Source organism: Arachis hypogaea, chromosome 10 (assembly GCF_003086295.3).
Source record: "Arachis hypogaea cultivar Tifrunner chromosome 10, arahy.Tifrunner.gnm2.J5K5, whole genome shotgun sequence".
In the NCBI taxonomy this organism is placed as follows: Eukaryota; Viridiplantae; Streptophyta; class Magnoliopsida; order Fabales; family Fabaceae; genus Arachis; species Arachis hypogaea.
In genome coordinates, this window is record NC_092045.1 from 16,453,571 (window position 1) to 16,460,594 (window position 7,024).

Sequence of the window (7,024 nt, forward strand, 5' to 3'; positions counted from 1 at the left end):
AAAATCTCATGAGAAATGTGGCAAAATAAGTGTGGGTTTATATAAGTACTTATAAATCAATCTTAACCTCTTGCTTTAGTTGTGAAATAAACGCCAATAATAAAAAAAATAGAGATATAATAGTTATACTTTTAATTTAATTCTTAAATTTTTTTAATAGTGATTTTAAATGAATTGATTAATTTTACAAATTTTTTACTAAATTTAACAATTTTATGATTTAAATCTTAATATAATTTTATCTTTTACATATTTAATTTACTCTTCCAATGTTTCATGAAATCTTGATTTCTTTAAGCGTAATTAAAAGATGTTCAATTGTTATCATGGTTTTGAAAGTTCAACTGGTCGATTGGACCGGTCCGACCGTGAAAATACAAATAATTCTCAAAATTCAAAACCGTTCATTTTAAAACTGGATACAAATCGCTAAATCGGTCGGTTGGATTGGATTGGAAATCAGCCGGTTTGGATGGAACGACGCCGTTTCAGTTAAATTCTTAGAAAAAAAAGAACGCGTGCTCAGTGTTGTGCCTCCCACTATCCCTCCTTCGTTCCTTCCTATGTTCTTCACTAATCAAGTAATCAGAAAGGTCAACTCAAAGAAAGAAAAAGTGAAAACCCTAGGTAGCCTCCACTGCCGCCGAACGGAGTGAGCCACTGCCGTCGTCCGTCGTTGTCCAAGGCTTCTCTCTTCGTCCTTCGGCGTTCTCCAAGTCTCCAACCGCTGTCCGCTCTCAGATTCACCGGTCGCAGTCGCGCAGCTTCTTCCTCGAGCGTCCGTTGTCTTCGTCTTCTTGCCGTCGTCTTCGTCTGCTGACTCTGCTCGCCGCGGTTCTCGCCGTCTCAGACCGAAGGTCAGTGCTCACTGCTCACTGCTCACTTGTTCTTCATTTTTTTAATGTCTTTGTTCAGAAATCAAATCACAGGATGATTAATTGATTATTGAATGTTTTGTGATTTTATTGAAGAAAACCCTTCTCCATTCCAATCTCCTTCCTTCGAGTTCAGAGATCAGAAGTTCAACCAAGAGAAAAACCCTAGCCTCCACCACCGTCGCAAGGAGCAGCCGTGTTTGCCACCGTCCGCCGCAGTCAGGGTTGTCTCTTTGAGTCTTCGTCCGCCGCAGTCAGTGCTCACTTGTTCTTGTTTCTTTTTTATGCTCTTTTCAGAAATCATTGAACGATTATTGAATGTTTATGTTTTTATTGAATGATTATCTGATTAATGATTATTGATTAGCTCCTCTGTTCTGCTGTTGTTTTGTGTTTTGTGATCTTTTTTGGTAGTGATGTGCTGCTGCTGATGTGCTGGTTTGTGTTTTACTATTTTGTGATTTAATTGTGCATAAATTGTGACTGTCTTAATAATTAATTGAACTCCAATATTTTGTTCAAAACGTTCCCAACCTTGCTGTCCTTGAATGCTGGAAATATACTGCTTCTGCCTGGGTTGCGGAAATTAGAGCTTTTATTCTAGCACAATAGCATTAATAAATCTAGACTTCGAATTATTAGGAATCAGGATATACTAGTGCTAGAAAATATGAATTATGTTCTATAAGCACCCTTTTATTTGGGTCTTAAGACTGACTTTTGTGTGTCATTAAGCTTCACAAATTATGCTACATTATGACTGGCTTAATTCTGAAATTAATTTATTTGTCTTAGTTTACGGTGGATGTATGAGTTTTTAAATATGGTGATATGGTGAAAAAATTTTATTTTTGATTTACTATCTTATTTTCTCATATACAAGTCCTGAACTATACTTTTGTTGTACATTGCATCCTGCATAGGTTTTTGTTGCATTGAATGGTGCATTTCAATATTTCATACACTTTTGGAGTACTTCGCAAACATGTATAATGCAACAGTTGTTAGTCAATTAGATTTGGACTTGAAACTCAGTATATTTTGTATACTAGCTGCCTAGCTGGGCTACTTAATCTTAGTCTTAATTAAAATATAAGGTTAAGGATTTTACAACTTTTGTATTTCTAATTTTACATGTTAAAAACTGATTGTACTAAGAAGCTAGTTAAAAACATTTTTTAAAGCTTTGGACTAAACCTGTACGCAAATACATGAAAAGTAGTTTATTACTTTATTTTACTGAAATTGTAGAGTTTGAAGAGAAATAATTATAAAACGATTTTTTCGGTTGAATTACGGTTGAACCGGTTAAACTAGTAAGCTAATGAACAAATGATTAAAGCGGTTTGGTGACTAATTCGGTTCTCAGAACCTTGATTGTTATAAATCACCTTCATTTAAGAATTCGAGTCATAATTACTAAATTGGCATGGGCTCTAGGTTTAGGGTAAAGATTTTTGCTCTACTACGTCTAAAGGAAGGTTATTTTTGAATTAAGACACTCTTTTAGTTTTAGAAAGTTTTTTATCAAACAGAAAAAAGTTTTATTTGTCTTTTGCTACTACAGAAGTTTAAAAATAAAGAACGAAAGAAAGTGACACCAACATATATCTTAGTTCAATTTTGAAGTGTAGTGAAATCTATATCTAGTTTTTACTACAATTATGGTGCAATTTCATTATAACGATCAACAAGATTACAAACACCAATTCAAATACATGAAAACTAGTTCATTACTTTATTTTACTGAAATTGTAGAGAGTTTGAAGAGAAAAGTGTTCATTTCTTGAAGGATTGTTGCTTTTGTTATTTGAAACTTCAAAGATATAATTACAAAATGATTTTTTCGGTTGAATTACGGTTGAACTAGTTAAATTAATAAACCAATAAACTAATAATTAAAATGGTTTGATGACCAATTTGATTCTCAGAACCTTGATTGTTATAAATCACATTCATTTAAGAATTCTAGGTTTAGGGTAAAGATTTTTGCTCTACTACATCTAAAGGAAGGTAATTTTTGAATTAAGACACTCTTAGTTTTAGAAAGTTTATCAAACAGAAAAAAGTTTTATTTGTCTTTTGCTACTACAGAAGTTTAAAAAATAAAGAATGAAAGAAAGAGAAACCAACATAAATCTTAATTCAATTTCGAAATGTAGTGAGATCTATGTCTAGCTTTTACTATAATTATAGTGCAATTTCATTATAACGATCAACAAGATTACAAACACCAATTCAAACTATAATTATGAGTTTCAGAAACCAAGACAAATCAGAATAGTCAAAACCAAACAAAATCAAATCAATAATAAAGCCTCGAATGTAAACAGAAATTATTTGACTTTTTTTTTCTTATGTAATGTCTTTTCTTTCATTGGTTTTTACTCAATTTTTCATACTAAAACAGGTTTATCCTTAAACGCTCTTTGCTAAGTATGGAGTGCTGCATACCTTGTTAATTCGTTAAATCTGAATTTTTTATTTATTATATTTTATTTGAATGGTCTAAATTTAAAAAAGTAACTTGTTAATCAGGTTAATCTTTTTTTTTTTATAAATTTTAATTTTTTTTATAAGTTTTAGATAATGGGCTGAAGTCCAAAACAAAAAAAATAAGTATATAAATATTAAAAATAACATGTTTATACAACAAAAACAAAATTACTGGACTATAGAATTAAAATAAATAATACATAAAAAATAAATTAAAAATCTATGTACTAAATTCATAAAAAAATATATTAGAATCTTAAAAAAATAATATTAAATATATATTATGTATATAATATTAAAATTTAAATAAATTTTGTTTTATGTAAAACAAAATTATAATATTAAATATAAACACAATAATAAAAAATTGTGTTATATAAATTTAATTAATACATATATATAATTTTATTTTATGTGAAACAAAATTACAACATTAAATATGAAGTGAATGATAAAAAATTTTGTATTATATAAATTTAATTTAAAATATATATATACAACGTAAGAAGCAAACAATATAAATATATAATAATTTTATTTGTGCGAAACAAAAATTCATATAAAAAAATATTTATATAATTTTTTTATTAACAATTTTTTTATTGAAATATGTTACTTTACTATATTTAAAATATATTATTTGAAATAATTATATTATTTTAGTTAATATATATTATTTAAAAGAATATTTAAAATTTATTATTTTGTATTAAAAATATTATTAAAAATATATTATTAATTTTTCTTAAAATAACATTTTTTTGTTCAAATACTATGACAAAAATTTTTTTACGTAACTGCGACTATTTAATAAATATTATATAAATTAATAAAAGAAAGAAGTACTCATTTTTTTTACTAAAAATAGGAAGACTCGATCCGTAATCTTTTAGGTGAGTATAAAAAGACTATGTTATTTGAATTATAACTGGTTTGCAAAGAAAAAAATACTTTTAATTATATATTAAATAGAATAATTATTTATTAGGCTCGTTCTTATACAAATAAAAATTTCTCTTAGTTTTATATCTGTAATATTTTATACTAATACAAATAATTGTTTAAATATAATTGTATTTTAATTTTTCATTCTATTACTTACACGTCAAGGATAATATGACTGCGTCTTCATCCGAGAATTATGGCACCTTCATGGAAACCGGAGTTTTCCTACAAAATCATCGATTTTGTATTTGGAGTTAGCCAACCAGCAGCGGCGACAAACATGCTTCTTCTTCTTCTATGGTAGCAATTTTTCGGGTTTTGAAGGTTATTCATGGCAGAGGTGGAAGGGAGTGGGTTCTGTGACTAGCCAAAACGATAATGGAAGCACCGCAGCAAACAAAATAGTAAAGATGTTTGAAGACTCGCATGCATAGACAATAACAGAATAATGGAAGAATTCGATTAAGTTTTCCTGAGTACTTTTGTGGTGTAAAAGTAGTCTTGTGTTAAACGAGAAAATTAAATTTTGTTGTCAGTATCAATTTGTTTATTCAGCCCATAACAGAAAAAAAATAACAATAATAAATAAATTTAATTTACCTGATAACCTTTAATAATAGGTTAATTTTTAAAGAGCGCTGCACTCTCTACTTTACCTGGAGTGCACTAGCTTTTGCCATAAAAAGACTATGTTATTTGAATTATAACTTGTTTGCAAAGAAAAAAATACTCTTAATTATATATTAAATAGAATAATTATTTATTAGGCTCGTTCTTATACAAATAAAAATTTCTCTTAGTTTTATATCTGTAATATTTTATACTAATACAAATAATTGTTTAAATATAGTTGTATTTTAATTTTTCATTCTATTATTTACACGTCAAGGATAATATGATTGCGTTTTCATCCGATAATTATGGCACCTTCAAAGAAACCGGAGTTTTCCTACAGAATCATCGATTTTGTATTTGGAGTTAGCCAACCAGCAGCGGCGACAAACATGCTTCTTCCTCTTTTATAGTAGCGATTTTTCGGGTTTTAAAGGTCATTCATGGCAGAGGTGGAAGGGAGTGGGTTCTGTGACTAGCCAAAACGATAATGAAAGCACCGCAGCAAACAAAATAGTAAAGATGTTTGAAGACTCGCATGCATCGACAATAACAGAGTAATGGAAGAATTCGATTAAGTTTTCCTGAGTACTTTTGTGGTGTAAAAGTAGTCTTGTGTTAAACGAGAAAATTAAATTTTTTTGTCAGTATCAATTTGTTTATTCAGCCCATAACAGAAAAAAATAACAATAATAAATAAATTTAATTTACCTGATAACCTTTAATAATAGATTAATTTTTAAAGAGCGTTGCACTCTCTACTTTACCTGGAGTGCACTAGCTTTTGCCACTAAAACATGTATTTTTCTTTTCAAATAGAAAGACTCTTGTTACGGTAGGTAACCGGAGATTAATAATAAGGATGGCGTTTGGCGGCCCAAGTGTATGATGGAGGAGAACTCCGGAAAGGTCCGCAACTCGGGAGGCTCCGTCCGACTTGTGCTCGCGTGTGAATGGGGGGTGGTACCTGCAAAGACACTCCGATGCCTAAGTTAGCAAGAGTGTAAGTAGGTCTTAGAGAGTATTGGACTTAGAGATACCTGAAGGGGTGTCAGGGTATTTATAGAGGCGAGCCAATAACCACCGTTGGTGTAGTGCCATATCTTTAGGGTGGTAACCGTCCCTATTATCTTGGGGAGGTTAAGATATGGCTTTATGAGACGGTTAGAGAGATTTTAGGGGCGGTTACTCATTTGAATGAGTGTTTATCTGCCAGCTAATCTCGCATCCGACCTCTTCTGACCAAGTCGTGGTTGATACCGACTTCTTATGTGAAGGCCGGTACTTAGCTAGGCTCTAATCCTTTAGATTAGGCCTTTTAGTTGGACCTGGGCCTTTATATTGGGCCAGGGTATGAACAGTGCCCCTACTTGAGCCCAAATTTTCTTTAAAGTTTGGGTTCAAGTATTCAACTCGGGCTCGCAGTCGACTTGTTTGAAAGAGTACGGATCTTGGAAACCGACGTGATTTTCGCGACCTTTAGTTTCTGACAGTTACGTCAATTCAAGCGTCGTGTCCGTTGAGGGATCATTTAGGGATTGAGGGCTTTGGTAACGGTGCAGTCTCATTAATGACTGCCTCGCTTTTTACCATTATACCCCTTAGCCCTTCTTATAAATATTTTCCCTCTCTTTCCATTTTCCGTTTCTGCAATCTTTCAAACTTTCTCCTTATCTTGTTCATACTGCATCTTTGTGTTCGAAGACTTCTGTTCTTCTCCAACCTCCATTTTCAGATAAAGGTTAGTTTTGCTTTTTCCATGTCATGCTTTATGTTTGCATGTTTTGTTTTGCGAGTAGATAGGTTGACCTGTAGATTCTGGTTTCGAATCTCTCTTCTTTAGTGGCCGTATTTTTTGATTTTCTTTTTCTTTTTCCTTTTTGTAGGTTTTCTGCCACTTTCTTCTTTATATAAAAAATGGCTTCTGTAGACATTCTTTCTCAGTGGGTTGACGATACGGTCCTTGGGGAGGAACCGTTGGTTGACGCTGAGTTTATCACCCACCTTCGTACTCATCATAGGCTCTGTACTTCGGACGAGGATGAGCCCAAATACGAACTGATAATCCCGGGTCCTGAAGACCGGGTCTGTTTTGG

The 7,024-nt window shown here is 31.5% G+C and overlaps 1 long non-coding RNA gene across 3 annotated transcripts; it reads left to right on the forward strand.

Annotated features, from left to right (window-relative positions):
- The first annotated feature begins 520 nt into the window (after positions 1-520).
- Positions 521-4,912, forward strand: LOC112715271 (uncharacterized). Of its 3 annotated transcripts, none has more exons than XR_011866485.1 (3): positions 528-857; positions 972-1,128; positions 4,482-4,912. It is a non-coding gene; the product is annotated as an uncharacterized lncRNA (long non-coding RNA). The 3 variants fall into 3 exon arrangements; XR_011866486.1 differs by lacking the exon at positions 4,482-4,912 and adding an exon at positions 1,290-1,734; XR_003159598.3 differs by lacking the exon at positions 4,482-4,912 and having other exon boundaries at positions 521-857; positions 972-1,248.
- The last annotated feature ends 2,112 nt before the right edge of the window (positions 4,913-7,024 follow it).